The sequence below is a fragment of the Poecilia formosa genome, unplaced genomic scaffold, assembly GCF_000485575.1.
Source record: "Poecilia formosa unplaced genomic scaffold, Poecilia_formosa-5.1.2 Scaffold19, whole genome shotgun sequence".
NCBI lineage: Eukaryota > Metazoa > Chordata > Actinopteri > Cyprinodontiformes > Poeciliidae > Poecilia > Poecilia formosa.
Genome location: NW_006799958.1, coordinates 2,405,808 through 2,423,247, shown reverse-complemented (window position 1 = coordinate 2,423,247; position 17,440 = coordinate 2,405,808). Strand labels below are relative to the sequence as shown.

At 39.6% G+C, this 17,440-nt stretch overlaps 2 long non-coding RNA genes across 2 annotated transcripts; one reads left to right on the top strand and one right to left on the bottom strand.

Annotated features, from left to right (window-relative positions):
• Positions 1 to 2,728: 2,728 nt before the first annotated feature.
• LOC107835711 (uncharacterized) lies at positions 2,729 to 3,679 on the bottom strand. The gene is made up of 2 exons (XR_001661521.1): positions 3,591 to 3,679; positions 2,729 to 3,129 (listed from the first exon to the last, which is right to left on the bottom strand). It is a non-coding gene; the product is annotated as an uncharacterized LOC107835711 (long non-coding RNA).
• On the top strand, positions 3,095 to 15,440 carry LOC107835710 (uncharacterized). The gene is made up of 3 exons (XR_001661520.1): positions 3,095 to 3,182; positions 3,594 to 3,699; positions 15,363 to 15,440. It is a non-coding gene; the product is annotated as an uncharacterized LOC107835710 (long non-coding RNA).
• The last annotated feature ends 2,000 nt before the right edge of the window (positions 15,441 to 17,440 follow it).

Below are 17,440 nucleotides of genomic sequence, written 5' to 3'. Positions count from 1 at the left end.
GATAAATACTTTAAGATCTGGTTACTTTCAGCTGTAATTTGTAGCATGTAAGGTTAAAAGCTGCTGGGTTCTAACAAGACGGTGCTAAATATTTCTCAGAATAATTAAAATGTTCCTTCTGGCTTAGCAACAAAACAAAACTAAAAGAATAATGAGCCAATCATGGCTTCCACCATGTATTACCACTAGTTCGATGTTGTCATTTTTCAAAGTGCTTTTTTTATTTTTAAATCTATTAAGTGATCACAATTACATTTTCATCATAAATTAACGTAAAATAAATTTTTAAAAAGTACAAGCGTATCCGTTCGGCTGACCAACAGGGGCTCCTTGACTCATATGGTTCATATCAACATCATAATCATAAACCTTCACCCTACATCCCACTCCCGTCACCACCACCTCTGTTCGGTTTCTCTTATTTCTAATTTGTTTGTTTTACTTGCAATTTTTTGCTGTACAAAGTGTTTAAAATATTATTTGTATTATATGATGTTAGTATGGTAATGTTCTTTATTAAGGAAGAAGAAAATTTATTTTTGTTACCGGTCTGTTTCATAATTCTTTTCTAAATTGGTATTGTAAGATATCTATGCAAGAACTGTTAAGTGGAGCATTTTTATTTAAGAATGTAATATGTGTAATAAATGGTAGACTCTGGTTATGACTCCTAGAGGTGTGTTTGTTTTAATTATAAGGCGCTCAGATTTAAAAAAACAAAACAAAAACAAAAAAAACAAAAAAACATCTCAGTCTTTATAGTTTGTTCTAGAGCTGCAACCTCTGAACTCTGGATTGGGAAGATTACTCCCAGAGAATCTTAATCCCAGCTTGGAACAGCTGAGATTCCTGAGTTTTAATTCAATATGGCTGCCACATATGAAAGTTGTACTCATGACTTGTATTTTGTTTAATCAGTCACACAGAAAGTGATGTTTTGAATATGTTATTTTGGTACTGAATAAAACGTAGATGAGCATGATGCTAAAAGCTTCCATTGCTAACATTAGTTAGCCTGATCCCACAGCACAACAGTTCGCGACTTTGCAACCAAACACAGTTAAAATCAGGGGGTTGTTCCCGCATTTGACCTCCAATATATAATGCACATGTAATGCGGCGCTGTAACAAACAAGTTGTCTTTAACAAGACAATTCTTATCAGTAAATAAAAAGACACGTATGCAGACTTATGTAAATAGTCGCTATTTAGTTGTAGTAAGTCAGTTTCAGTACGTTCCAAAAACAAACAAAACTCTGGTTACGTCAAAAACAGAACTGTATTCACACGTAATGTTTTATGTTTCACTGTTTGTATATATATGTTGTCAACATTATGCTGTACTATTTTAAATTATTCCTTCAATTTTTATTAGTTTTAAGGTGTACTGTTTAAAAAGCCCATCTAGGGACAAGTGCTGCGAATTAGCTGTTGCTATTGCACTGTGACACAAACATGGGACTGCTGCTTTGTTCAGTTTTTTTTTATGCCGATGTGTGCCTATCAAATAAACTTAAACTAAATGACCACATGCTTTATGAAAAATAATAATTTAGAATCTTTTCAATCACACATCCCAGATGATTTGCGCTTGACTCACCCTACGGTTACAACAAGCGACAAAATGGCGCTGAAAGACGATAAACGGAAGCCAAAAGCGGGAGAAGTTACACTGCTTACTTACATAATGGTTTTAAAAAAAAAGTAGTAAAACCTTAGCTAAGATACGTCAGCTATACTTTGGTCTCAAGCCTCTCAAGTCGGGTCGGCTCGAGGTCAAACACAATGCATTTGGGGTCGGGTTGGTATTTTTAAGCCCGATCTAACTCTAGTTGGGAGTTTGAAGAATTTGGGTAATTTTGCTTCACTTGGATGTGACCTCTGAATAAAACCATGAATTATGTTGTCTGTAGGAAAATCCTAAAGGAGAAAATCCAGCCATCTTTGTTTGACCCTGAGCTGAACGTTAATGTAACTATACAGCAACAGGACAAACCACATCAAATTAACAAGTCCACCTCTGAATGATAAAAACAACATATTTTGTAGTTTTCTTGTCAAAGTCTGGGCTTAAGCATGGTGTGCAGGCTCAAAAATCCTCCAAAGTGGCAAAATTCAATCAATTCCCCAAAGAAACGAGGGCTGTAACTCCTGCACACCAGACGCAAAAGGTGCAATTTGCAGTTTTTCCTTCTCTCACTGGGTCAGGTTGTTTTGGATATCTTTCTCTCCCTTTTATAAATAAAAATATAATTGGAACACTGCACTTTGTGTTTGCTTACTTTATTTTTCTTTGCTATTTAAATTTGCTTTATGGTCTGAAACACCCGAGTGTGAAAAAGAAGAAGAAATCTATTAGGAGGCAAAAACATTTTCACAGCTCTGGATGTGGAATTGGTTTTATTAACCTCAATGTAGCATTGCATTGGGACTCTTTTTTTTCTTCTTTTTTTGCAACTTTTGCTTTTATTCACATTTGCATTTGGTTTGAGACATATTTACTTTCATCATTAATCAGTGTTTGGTTAAATGTAGCCAGAAAAAAACAACATTGTAAGGAAACGACGACTTGGTACTCCACAAAATAACCTTCTTGTTCATCACGCTTTCCTATAAATTTACCTGAACATCATGCTGCTGCAGTAGTTGAACAAGCAGCAATTAAAGTCTCTAAATAAATCAGACACGCACAATATCCTCGGGGATGGGATTCCTCTTTGTTCGTCTCAGTGTGCTTTCTAAACAGTCACAGTCTTAACAACTCCAAATTGGATTTAAACAAGGAAGGAAAACCCATTACTTTCCTAAAAATCCAATTAGACTTTTTTTTGAGTGCACGTTTTGGATAATTTACCTCCACTTTAAAATATGGCTTTTGCTCTGCACAGTTTTAGATTTTCATCTTTTAAACGAAAAAAAAAAAAGTTCATGTCCTTGTGAGAGACGACAAAATCAGCCCATGGTTAAAAAAATCAAATCAAATCTTCTGGATCAGGACTGAAATCACCGTTGTGTGGTCAACCAGAGGTAATAATGAGTTGGACGGGGTTCTGATTGCTCCTCAGTTCCGGCCGTTTACGGCAGATGGATCCGTCCTGTCCGCCAGAAGGCGAAGAGCGCAGCCACGTACTGTGGGGAGAAGCCGCTTCACACGAGAGCAGGTCATATTCTCCACACTGGTGGTAAATTATGTCTTTATTACAAATTAATCCGGCCTCATGAATATATATGGCTCCCCCCTCCCTCGAAAATGGCTTCGCAGTCTTTAATTAGCGCTTACTTGTCATTCAGCGAGTTGACACACAAACCAGTGTCACGCAGACTAGATGAGACAATCAAATAACTGATGGCTAATTGGGGATCAATTAAGCAGATGATGGGAGCTCATATATAGTTTATGGTGTGTAAGTTTGTTCTCGTATGGGAGGGAAAAAAAAGCTAATTAATTAATTTAGAGAGGCAGAACTGTTTTTATCTGGAAGGACGGAACTGATAGCCTGATTTAGTAGGCCTGTGTGAAGCCTGTCTGTAAATTCTAACTTAGCATCTTTTTTTTTTTTTATACATTTGCTTATGTTTTCTTTGCTTACCAGGCATTTTAAGATGAAGACATCTCAGCAAAGCCAGCACAGAGGATTATTATCGTTTCCCCAGCAGCGGGTTGCATTGGCTCGACGACGACGGAAACCCACAAAGCTGGTTAGTGCAGCCTCGTGGAAGTTTGCACACTTATTCAGCGGCAGAAAGGCAGGCGAGTGAGCTCTTTATAATCTTATTCGGCAAGCATTAGTGTGTGGCGTTGTTGGCGAGTGTTTACGGGAAAGTGGCAGCCATCAGCTTTCTTTAACAACACGACAAAACAGAAGCGCGGCGCATCTTCCCCCCACCGACGCTTATCTCCGAGAAGGACCACATCAGCTAATTGTGAGATGTGGTCTGCATAATCGCATTGTGGCGCGAAAGGGAAAACTATCCCGACGACATCTGGTCAAAAAGCAGATGCAGCTCTAAAGTTGTTCCTGATGGCAGGGGGGAGGAGGAGAGGAAATCAGCACAGTGTAGCTAATTTAATGTAAATTAAAAGCTGCTGATGTTTTGCTTACTTTTGTCCTGAGAAGTACATTTAAAGCACGGGCTGTTTTTATCCTCAAACAGCACGGCCGTGGTCCTTTTGATGTAATTTTGCATACAAAGCTCATGTTGCAGCCATGGTTCACTGAGTTCATTTTTGATCTGAGTATCCAGATCAAAATGTTTTTTTTTTTACGCTTTGAAAAGTAATTTCTCCCATCTATTGAAGCAGAAAATGAGAAAGCCTTAAGTTGTCAATTTTCAAGAGATCCCCAGACATTTAGTCTAGTTTCTTGTCATTTCCTGGAGAAATCTTTTCTTTTGTAAAGTCGCAAACCTACCAAGACGTGGTTGTCGACTGAAAATGACAAGTCGAGAAAGGAAAACGTTAATCAGAGACGCAGCCAGGGCACTCCATGATAATATTGCCAGTCTTCATGGAAGATTGACAATAATACTAATAAAAAAAAAAAGCATAAAAAAGTCTTATTTGAGGTTGCCAGAAGCCAGCAGTCGTGTGGAAGGAAGTATGTGTTCTGGTCAGGTGAGACAAAAATTTAAGTTTTTGGTCAACAATGAAAAATGTTATTTAAGTAGGACAAAAAATACTTTAGTTTTCTCTTTCCCAATCACATGCTGTTTTGTGTTCATCTTCCACATACGACTGTAGTTTGTGGCGTAGTGTAACAAAATGAGAGTAAACTTAAAGGCAGTCAGTTTGATTTGATATTTTCATCTTTCATGCGATTGTCTAGCTCTATTAAAAGCAGAAACCTTTTTTTATTGTGATTTCAAAATATTTTGGAATTACCATGAGATAGCAAGTTTTTCAATAATATTTAAAGAAAATATTGTAAGAAAAGTGAGTTATTTCAAGATAAATAAGTGTTCATCTTGGGATAATGTCTTGGAAATACATTTTCCCCTAACTGGTTTGTTCAAATTGTTTATAAATGGGATTAAAGTGACTACTGATTGCCTGTTTTTGTTGCTACATGGAGTTGTTATGATCTAAAATAGACATTAAGTCGATCCTTAATGTGATCTGTAGGACTTTTGCGAAGTTCCTCATCAGTTTAAGTTCTGTAAATACGCTGAGCCGTCCTCTGGGACTCTTACCTACCACACTGATCTAAAAATAACAAACCTACAACTGTCTTCCTTTCGCTTTCTTCTGCCCTGATGTACTGCAGCAACAAGCACGTCCCAGGAGGCAGCGGTCATGTTTCTATTGCTCATTACCTGCTTGTCTTCCTAAATATCGCTCTAGCCGTGAACTTCATATCTTCTTTGTCTTACATATCCAATCACGACAAGAATCGGCCGGGCGTGAAATTTAACAGAGCGGACGTGTGGGTGGGTATGGTGGGAGGTAAGATGCGTCTTATCGGTTTTAATCTGCCTATTCAGGAGCCTATTTTTTTCTTCCTCTCACTGGAAATCAATGGACTGTTTTACCATTTGTTATAAAAGAAAAGCAGCTGTAATTGTGGAAAGTAATCTTGGTGAGATGGTGTGAAGTCAAACTCATTTTGATTCCCTTGACTCAGAGGATAAGTTAGCCTAAAATAGCCTAAAATCAAGTTTTAAAGAAACTCAAAACCTCTTGGAAAAAACAAACCTTTTTACAGCCGTGATCATGGTGATGATGCAATAAAACGGGAAATGACGTTAAACAAGGGAGTAGGGCTGTTGTAAACGAATATTTTAGTAATCGAGGTACTCGAACCATTCGAGGAATTGTTTCAGCCCTACAAGGGAGTACAGTATGGAACACAATACAAATCGATGAAGACTACAGATGGCATAATCAGATATTTTGGAGTGAAAAAAAAATTAGGCATCGCTTCCGCACTTTTAAATATTAACAGTGTTTGGATTTCTAACCAATTAATGACGGTTGTTAAAAAAAACAACACAAGAAAAGGGTTTTCCCTTTTGATGTGTCACAAACAAGCTGAAAGATTGTGACACTGAAGCAGCGAGCAAAGAAAACAGATTTAAAGAATTGTATAAAACATGCTTTTATTACGTGAATCCATCATAACCCAAGGCACAAACTCAAGTGTTACTTCCTGTCTTACTTCAAAATAAGGCCTAGTTCATTAGGATTTTTTTTTTTTTTTTTTGAAAATGGGAATGATTGAAAGTGGTGTTTTAGGGGACCCTAAACTTTTTTCTTTTTTTCTCTCTTTTATGAAACGGGTTCCTGAGTGTAAATCTTGTCCTTGCATATTCATGTGAACAGTAAAAGCGCTGACGTTTTAGCCCAAATGCTAACTTGACCTGTAGCCTCAAACGCATCATACTTAACAAAATCAATGGCAGACATAACTGGTGATGCCATCTTATAGTTTATTAATCTTAAAATCCAATGAGCAGAAGCTCAACTTCGTCGTCACTCCACTCAAAACACTCCAGTTGTGCTTTGTTGTTTGGCATTATTGTTGTGTTTACTGCTAAACATGAACCATACTTCATGTTTAGCACCACTTACAGGTCTGGAGGTGTAAAAACTTGTGTTTTAGGCTGTTCTCAGTGCTTCCACGTGGAGAAAAACATTTCTCAATGCAGTTATTTTTGAAAGCGACAAAAACCTTACATTGTGAGTCTCGACTTCTCAGCTCTTGTAAAGGACCGATAATATCCTTGGCATTATTCAGCCAAGGATGCTACAACGCTACTTATGAGGTGCCAACCCGAAAGGGGGCTCGTAATTGCTTAGACAGAAACTAGAACCCCTCTCTCTTGAGAAAAGCTTCACTTTGAGGAGAAAATAGTGGCATCTTCAGGTTTCGAGATCTCATGGAACACCTCAAGCATGCTTTAGCGGTTACACGCCAGGTGAAAATGCAATAAATAAACCACAAAGAACACACTATCAACAGCAGCCGCAGCGCTCAAGATCCCCCCTTAATAAGCTCAGAGTGAACAGACAACCCAGAGATCAATGAGGACAGTCTGAATGTGTTATTACATACCGTTTTTAATCCGTGTAAAGAAGCTCGTCTTTGTGTTCTTTTTTATTCTCATTATTACAGTGAAAAATCAGAGCCGCTTTGAAGCCTGCAGAGGAGTGTGAGGCCCTTATTTTTTTGATGTGTTTGCAGGATATAAATGAAGCAGGAGTTCCCGCCGAGTTGCTCTTGGGCAGTCGTGTTTCTCTACCACCGGCTTCCTGGTGCTCTGCTTCGTTTCAGGCTGCCAAACTCAATACAGCTCCTGCCAGCTGCTGAAGGTGGGAACCCTGATTAGCTGTGACTCTGTCTTCCTGAGTTTAAAACACGAGCTTCACCACAGTGTCAGTATTGACGCTTGGTATTGGCGTTTAACTGCTCGTCTGCTGACTTTATTCATTCAAAACTGGTCTCGGCAGCCGCGCGGTTGTTTAGCGTGCGCCGTACAGTACGAGTGGAGAGAAATTTAAAAGCTGGCCCCCGATAATTGCGTGGAGATTACTGGTCAAGAGTCCGCACTCCGATGGGGGCCGGGGGTCACCGGAGCAGAGAGAAGTGGTTTGTGTAAAGTCTATCTTTACATGTTCTGATAAATGAACTTATTACAGCGAGAGTCTGCAGAGGGCAACAGACAATCAAGTCTTTAGCTTATCCGCTGTTTACAGCCACTGAGGAGGTCAAACACATGTTAGCCTGCTATCAGAGTTAATCTCTGTTTCCCTGTCAGCCTCTCTTACCTCACGGACCTCATCTTAGCAGTTTTGGCTTGTACCTGCACAGAAAGCATATAGCTTTTATTTGTAAAAAATGAAACTAGTTAGCTTTTGGGTGTCTGTCTGTCCATTCATCTATCGATTATCTAAATCCTTTTGGTGTTGCCAGCAGCCTCTCAGACCAGTTTCAGGCATTTATTTTGGAGTTGATGTAATGTCCCTGTGTTTCCTCAAGTTACTGGTGACTGTCACAACACACACATGTCGCGGATGTTCTCTTCAGACCCTTTTCCTGACAAATAGCAGTGCACAATGGTAATCCTCCCGATGTTTTGCAACCGTCCTGAAAACTTGAGCTTAGCTGAATGATTCAAATGAGCAAATGCCTAGAAAATTCAGACAAGTGGACTATATTTCAGACGACTCGTCGTACTCACCCTAAAAAGTATGAAGCTAGAACAGAATGAAAAGGTGATTAACGGAGTATTATCACCTGTTCAGATGTTTGGTATTTGCTGTTTCGCCTATTTGCAGATATTTTGGCAGAAAGTGACTCCAAATTATTCAAGGGTAAACCGCCTGTTCACAGATTCTTTTGTAGAGGAGATCTACAATCAAGCTGATAGAATGGGGTTCTCACTTCTGTCAACCTGCTGTAAGGCAGCTGTGGCTACCATGTAGCGAACCATCGTCAGTATGGGAATGGGTGAATGACTGAATGTAGTGTAGAACACTTCGGAGTCCTTGGACTTGATAAAGCGCTATTACATTTACATTTTACCTAGTTGCAATTGTATTTGACACGCTATTGGCTGGTATTTGCAAAGTAGCCAATGTAGGAGCACAATTTATTTTCCTTGGCACTGATTGGTTGTATCCCCAAGAGCAGAAATACAGAAGACCGTAGATGTTTGCTTTGTCAGTAGAACCGATATGGTGTCCACTTTGCATATTAATTGATATTCAAGTATATTTTTTTGGTGTTTGAACTAATAAGATAGGTGACTGTTTGTTTTTAGAGGAGGGTTTCAAGTATTAACTATTAGCGGACGTTTGTGGTCACTAAATCCCTTGAATACCAAGGGTCCACTGTAACAATCCCAGCCAGGCTGTCATTTTCTTTACTTTTATCAGACTTTTTTTGTTTTTATGCTAAATTATTATTCTTAACACATTAAGCATATCTTTTATTTTTCTTCTCAGATTGGGATTACTGTACAAACCTTCAAATTATGACAAACGGTTGACAAGAAATGGCTACGACTATTTAACCTCGTACATCAAAATGCAAATGATGCTCAGAATGGTCTAGGAAGTATTACCGCAAAGTCGTCCATGAGAAACTAGGGGGGCATTCACAGCAACATCCTCTCTAAGACAATAGTAGATGTTGTGCAGGAAAATTGCCTTTTCTGGCAAACAAATCTTGTGGAAAATCTCCCACTTTGGCAGAATATGAGCATAGTGTGTCCCTCTCATCACCGAGAGTCAAATATTGAATGAGGGTATTTCCATCCTCTCCTCCTGTCTCTGTTGGAGCTTCTGCTGTTTGCTTGACTTTATCACCGGCTGTACTGTACAACCCCTTAAATTATTTAGACCCTGCTCAGATTTAGAGAAAAACAGGACCAAGGGAGGGGAGAGATATTGTCTTAGACAGCAACCTCTATTTTCTCTACTTCTGTCTCGCTGCACATCAGTTCAGTGTTAACCAGAGCAAAGTCTGTCCTCCTTTCTCGCTGCGTTCTTGTAGAGACTTTGTCGCCAACAAACAGATAAATTGCTGCATGAAGGCTTTAGCTTTATTCAACAGAACCACAATTAACTCACTACAGGATCCGGAAGTTCACATGCTCACCTAAAATTAACACACACAACTTTCAGTTCACACACCGACTCAAACCTTTTCTTTCGAGTCAAGGTCTTGTGTTGTTGCTGCAGCGTTTGCTTTAATAGACCTGAAACAAGAAGTAACACAAGACTCGGTATAATACAAAAATACAGCCATTTGTTTTGGCAGTCGCTGCCAAAGAGGAATGAGCATTGCACGGACAGACACATAATGCCAGTGGCCTTAAAGGCACATCAGGGGTAAAATATGAATGTAAAATCTTCAACAAGCAGAGAGTGGTCAAAATATGTTGGCCATGTTTGTGTCTCACATTCTACAAGCCAGAGGAACATCTGGTCAAATTCTTAAGAAAAAGTTAAGTCATCATCAGTTTCTATGAAACAAATCAGAAACCTTCGTATCATTTATGTTGTATGTGATTGAGGGTAAATTTCCCACTTTGCCAATTTGTTCCCCCCCCATTTCTTACCCTCTTCATACCATTTTACACCCACGTATCTCAACTTTTGCATGTCATTGTACTTCTCTCGGTAGTCTTTTTATTAGTGTGATTATTCGCTTTCAGTTGAAGCCTGATGCACTTTGTGCAGCAGGACAGACAACAATGGGAACATCCTTGTTGAAAGTCTGGACTTAAACTGATTGAAATGATGTGGCACGACCTTAAACAGAACGTGCATGCTTGAAAACCATCCAAAAGGCTTGAATTTTAAAAAAACTCTGCAAAGAAGAGGGGCAAAACTGGAAATGTCTGGCAGTTGTTGCCACTGCGACAGGCAGAACCAGTTCATGGGTTTGGGAGGCAATTATATTTTCACATAATGTGACAGCATTATGTGACAGGTTTGGATGACGATTTCCCTTTGAAACTTTAAATCATCTTTTGAAAACAGATTTTTTTGAGGGGGTTCATTTGTGTTTTCTTCTGAAATAGGGTTTTGTGATCTAAAACCTTTACACGACTGAAGAAGGAAAAAACCTGTCGAATTACATAAAGAGGGAAATACTTTTCACAGCACTGTATGCAATCATATTTAGTGTTAGTCGACTTGGGTCGCAGGGCGAAGGTTAAGATGTTGAAGTGGCACATTGAATCTGTAGGCTATACTTTACTAAAGCGAAGATTGTTGTGAGTGGAGCCATGCCTTTAACAGGAGCACATCAAGTTAGCACCAAGAATTTGACTCAAAAGACGAAACATTTATGCTTTTGACCTGGTAAGGCCTCAGAAGAAAGAATGCCAGTGGCTAAGCTTTGAAAGGGGAAAACGGTTGAATAACATTTCATCTTAAAGGTCAGGATCCAGCGACTTGAAAGACTCGAGACCGAGTCATGAACGTTTGAGATGCAACGTGAGTTGAATGGAAAAATCCTCGGTGGCAGACGAATCGCAACCCAGGGAGTTAATTCATCGATCTTCTCGAGATATCCGCCTAATGTGGTGTCAGCAATCAGGAACGAGACTCGGAGAAGTGCGGAAGAGGGTCCGAGGTGGAGGGTGGGTGTCGGCCCGTCCGTGCCGTTGTCCAGCGGTGACAGCGGAAAGCTTTGGTCCTGTCACTGCTCATCGCTGCTCCGCATCCGCAGCGCTCACAACATGTCAGTGTTCCTGTTCCACATGGAGGGCATCGGGGCATCATTACCATCTGGCTATAAGGCTACACCGATGTCACAGACAGGCCACCGAACACACACAGACGCGCGCACGCACGTACAGACGCTTACACACTGATCATCCAGACTGTTTGTGCTTGGAGAGCAACAGGGGGAAGGAGGCGACACGGACATGAGTCTAGCTGCTGTGACAGTCCGTCCAAATTTACCGCCAGCACTCTGGTGGCAGTTGGCCTGGTTCCTCCTCGCCGCTCTGTTACATTCCCTCAGTCAGCTCTCGATAACACACACATGCTCTCTCCACACACACATAGACCAGTATCCTCCAGCGGCCCTCATTGTCTCACTAGACTATCCATATGAGTCGTTCCTTCCCTACAGTAAAACAAACACAGACAACCTAATGCAGCCTTTTCTTTCCAGCTATGGGTCAAATAAAGAGTTTTTTATCATTTTTTTTTTTTTGCCTTCATTCTCTTTGTACTGAATGAGTTTTGCTGCTGTGAACTTTTTCAGAATACTTTCTACACTCTGCTCTCATTTATTTTTTGTATTGCCCTGACCTCCACGGTTGGAAATGGATTCATTCACTTAAAGACAAATAAAGTGTTTCCCCCCTAATCTGAAAAGTTACACCTCATTTGTTACAGCAATTTAAACTTTGCCAGCCAGTCCTCTGGAATGGATGTCCCAGCTTCACAAGTAAAACTATGTTTTAAGTGAGTAAAGAGAGAAAAGTTATCCAACCCAATATGACCCTGTGTAAAAAATAGAAATCCCCCTCGTCTTCTTAAATTTGGACTCGACTGTAATTAACCACGATTTTGTTGTTTTTGTTCACGATCCACAACCAGGTCTCAAAATGGTTTTATGCATAGAATCAAGAAGTCACCTAAACAAGACCTGACAACATGAAGTAAAGCTAGAAGATCTCAGAAAGCGACACATCGCGCCCCAATCTAGCAAAGTCATTGACCTCTCATCAGTCTGCAAAAGCTACAAATCCATTTTTAAGGTTTTGGGACTCCAGGGAACCATAGAGGGAGCCATTATCCTCTAATGGAGAAAACAGGGGGCAGAGGAGAACATTCCCAGGCAGGCAGCCTAACAACATTACAAGAGTTTTATCAGCAGTCAAACATGGTAGCTTTACTATGATGGTGTCGGTCTGATTTGCTGATTGAGGAAATGGACAACTTGCTGTAATTGATGGAAACCATTGATTTTACTCACTAGCAGTTCTTCAACGTGTCGTTCATACTTACATGCAGCAATTCAGCACAGAAGAGTTGGCCGAAGTTGTTCCTAAGCAGTATGAAAGACACTTTGGCAGTTATTGCAAATACTTTAATGTTGCCAATTTATCTTTGACTGATAATGAAATCTGTTTGGCAAAAAAGCAGACAATCGCTTCCTCACAGCACTGAGTAAGCAATGAAACTATGCTGTTGTAAAAGAATAAATTAGTAACCGAGTACTCTATCGATTATTTTTACAATTAATTGAGTAATTGGAAGATCTTTCTTTCTGTCTCTCGTACAAATACACCAGCAGCGCTCTTCACACTGTTTGCCTTGAAACGTTCACTGCACAGCTCCAGGACGACAAAGACTGTCGTACTCCAAGCTTCGCGCCACTCAGTTAAAGAACACTTATTGGCCCCCAAAAAAACAACAAAAACCCGGAAAGTTGTATGTTACGCTGCTAGCATTTAGCAACAACTCATGGGGGGAAGTGAGAGCGCTGCCCAACACAAGTACCGATTAATTCACTCCGGTGTGACCTTATTCATATTTAAATTAAGACTTTCCTTAATTTGCTGTGCGGTTGGCTGGCCCCGTTTCCTTATATTGTGGTTTCTCATTTCTCACATCTGTACATAATGCCACGTCTGACTAGGCCACACTGCAACACACTGATTGGTCAGCCGCCGAATACCCTGAAGATAAAGCTGGGAGCCAAGATCAAGTCAGCCGTGCGTGACTTCTGCAGGAAAAGATTAATAAATTAACTTGTGTCACCAATCTTCATTCAGCGTGGCAAACTGCTGCCAATTATGTTTGTTTTTAACTTTTGATTTTTGACAAAATACGATTTAATAAATGTTGAATATGGAAATTGTTTTTGTATCAAAAAAAGAAGTCCTGCAGGAAATGATTGCTTAAACAATATGGGATTAATTGCAAATAAAATCACAGTAAAATATACAAATATTGTGTTTTACGATGACTTTATGTAACAGACCAATACAATATTGGCACATAATGTTGAAATGGAAGCAAAATCGTACATGGCCAGCAAGATTTTCACGAAAGAGCTTGAGCTGATTTGTAAATAGGAAAAAAATATCAGTCTATGAAAGTGTAAAGCTGATAAAAACAGTGAAAATGTGGCCAAAAGGTAGCTGTACGTCCAGATAAAGGTGATCTTTAATGCATTAATTGTCACAAATGTGTGAAATATTACTAAAACCTTTTATGCCGTGATAACCTTTTAAAAAACATCAATCCATTTCTTTGTATTTCCAAATTGTGCACCATTTGTTGTTGCTCTGTCACTTAAGAAACAGACTTAAAACAATAATTTTAGAGGTTGAACAAGTAAAAAAATGACTAAATATGCACATTACAGTGTTTTACCTTGGCAGGTCACTGTATGAGGCATTCACAATGAAGTGGGCCAACAAACTCAAAATATTTAATGTAGCACTTTATGTTCATTGCATTTAAAGATGATTGACACGTTCCAGAGAAATCAGTCAAGAGCCTCACTTTTTTAGTTTGCATTAGCAGCATCTGACTTGCTAAAAGACTTTTCTCGAATACAAACAGAAACGGGTTTTGCTCACGGTTCATATATATATGAATCAAAGCTGCATGACTGTTGTTTTGAATGCTGATGAATCTACAACACTTCTCCCCGCTGAGTTTCACCTTGTCCGGTGCTCTTCTGAGAGCTTTTGGTCTCATTAATCTAATTTTCTCCCTCCTGCCTGCTTTCCTCTCCATTTTTTCCTCCCTCATCCTTCGTTTCTCCTCCCTCCTTTACAGACAGTGATCCAATTAGCTGCTAGCTGCCATGGCACCAGTTGCCTGCAGATGTCTGAGTGTGTACATGGAGGGTGTGTGTGTGTGTGTGTGTGTGTTTGTGTTAGTGTTATTACTGCACCGATACTGACTGCGTCTCAGTAACCTTGTGGTGTATTCTGACTCCCTGCCTTACTCTGACGGAGAGTTCTGCTGTTTAAAGGGTAAAACGGAGCCGTGTGATTCCCTGATCACTTTGATAAGTGATAGGGGAACGTGGGGCGGCAGGGGTGTCAGATTGACTGATATTCGAGACCGTTTGTCCCTTTCCTGCCGCTGTTTGCTTTGTTTTTGTCATCTCTGATCGGTTGGGTTCAGGCATTGCAGTCGCCGCCTTTCACCGTGGCACCGCAGCTGCTTGGTTAAGTTTAAAACTCCCGCGGGTGACGGAACAACGTCCTCCCAGTAATTCACTTGAAAAATAAAGTCCAGGAGCGCAACTTTCTCAAATAAATGCATGGAAAGCATGAAGCAAGGTAAACAACGAAGAGTAAATACTTTACAGCAAATTACAGCATGAACTGGCCCTGACACGACTTTTTTGTGATATTTTAGAAATATTTAGAAAACGTGTATTAACTAAAAGAACCTTTTCTGAAATGAACCCAAATCGGTAACACTTTATTCAAAGGGATGTGCATAAGACTGATATGACACTGTAATAAACATGATATGACGCTGTCACAAACATGACATAACGTGTTATGTCATGTTTGTGACAGTGTCATGTCAGTCTTATGCAGACCTCTTCAAATAAAGTGGGGCCATTATTTACCCATTTTCACTTTATCTTGTAGGGTTAAAGTAATTATTAGGGTAGAGACCTAAGCCAAAAGGTGGCCCTAGTACAGTGGGGCTGTCTTAAGATATTTCTTTTTTATTTATTTAACCAGGTAAATTGATTGAGAACTCAAATCATTGCTGGAGAGCACATAATTGTTTAATTTTATTTCTGCTGTGATTTTGGACTTTGAACATTCTGGACCAACACCATCGTGTTGCACAGCTCCTAAACTTCACACTGGATCTCAACTAACTTCCGTTCTGCGTTTCTCCTCTTTATCTTCAGACTCTTGAAATTTGATTCAAAAAAGATGTGCAACATTTACTTCCAGCTGAAAAGAGGGCATTGGACCACTGCTGAAGGTAAATCCGGTCCTTCCTTTTACAGACAGGATTGGCTTGACACCTGGGTGCCCAAATCCATAGCAATTTTTGAAACTATTTTTCAATCAAAATTATGTTAGTTTGTTGGTGTTGTTTAATATTGATTGTAATTTTCTAAGAAATCCATTAACTTTTGGGTTTTCATCACCTCTCAGTCATAATAAAGAAAAGTTTCTGAACTGAACCTCTGAGATTAAAATTTACTTTTGTAGGAAGAGCCTGTAAATACATTATGCTTCTTATGCAGACAGAAATCCTGATAGTTTATTACAGACCGTTAAGGATTTTTATTTTTTTATTCAACAGCGATTGCTTTTAAGAGAATGCAACTCTCCACCCCCCTCCTTTTTCTTTTCTGCTCTTACCTTCCCACTCTGACAGCTTTGCCTTCGACAATTAATTCTTTTCTATGATTTCCAAAGAGGGACTCTAAAACGTGTTGCCCAGACTACGCTGAAAGGCAAGGCCAGCATTCTCCAGGTAATCAACGTGACGAGCACTTTTTTTTGAAAAGATGAGCGTGAAATCTTTCGGCTGAGGGTTCAAACAAGAGAGAGAAGAATGCTTTAAAAGGATCCGTGTTGTTGCGCGCGCAAGGTCACGGTTTTATGTTTGCGTGGTTTGAAGGTAAACTGCTGACGTATTATCGGCGTCTTTTCTCCTCTCTCTTTTTCTCTCTCTTTCTGCTGTTTGTTCGGGAAGCTAGAAATTCAATTAGTGTGGGTGATGATGAATGAAAAGCCCCATGTTTTTATAAAATATGTCCGTAAATTTAAGACGTTTGACATCCTCCCTGCACAAAGCTCCACCTCAAAGGTTCAGGATAATATAAAATGTACTCCCTCCCTAATTTGTACCTTGGGAGCTGCAGAAGATCCCTGAAGTGGAAATGTGCCTGGGGTCTCTGTTATCAGGCCTGAGTTTGACTTCTCGTATTTATTTATTTTTCTGTCTCTTCATTGTCAATTTACCACTCAAATATCAAGAAATGAGCACAGGGAGATTTCATACGAGCTCAGTGAGAGAGTGTGTCTAGAATGTACCAGCAGAGAGATGTTAGCATTGAACTATGAACCCAGATAGGGTCACGACATTTGGACTGGTAGAAAGTGTGCAGGTATTGGTTTTAGTATGAGGTAGCAGAAACTTCACTGGGATACAAAAATATTAGATCTAGGATGTTAACATGGAATAACTCGAATTAATACCACAATTTTTAAATAAGCATCTGCTCGTAAGTCGCGTTTATTTTTTCCTCCTCCTGTATGCAAATAACTGCATCTGCATGCACAGGTGCATTTTCTCATGTCCACTAACTGTGTGTGTGTGTGTGTGTGTGTCTGTGTGTGTGTGTCTGTGTGTGTGGATGAGTGTTAGTGGGCGGATGGTTACCCGGTGTGGATCATGAAAGATAAGGGAAAAAACAGATGGCTAAAATCTCCAGAGTCTTTCACATGCAAATGCATAAACAGTCACACGCAGAAGAAACACTGCAGTGGAAAATACTGGAAATCAAGGAATACTTTAACTTCTCTAGTGATTGTTGTTGTTGTTGTTAAAGGTAATGCAACATATTTTTATTCTGAATCCCTAGGAGATAGCAAAGGTCAAAAACCATTTATTACATCTGAACGCCCTGGAAAGTAATTTGTTACAGTTAGGGTAAGAGTTAAAACAGAAGGTTTTGCTCCACCGCACCAGAATGAACTGGTAACATGTTGAGGATGTAGTTAAACATTGTGACTCAGGTGTGTTGAACTAAAATGCATCTAAATGTTACAGGACCATAGCTTTTATGAACTAGAGTTAGAGCTAAGAGAGCTTGACAAATGTGGGTACATTTCTAGTTTATTTCTTTAAAAATGATTGAAAAACTCCATTGCTTCTTTTACTGCCACCTAGCGAATCATTGCTATACTATGCGGACTTGTAAATACATCTATAGTTTACTTTTGACATTTTTTTTTATTAAAAAAGATT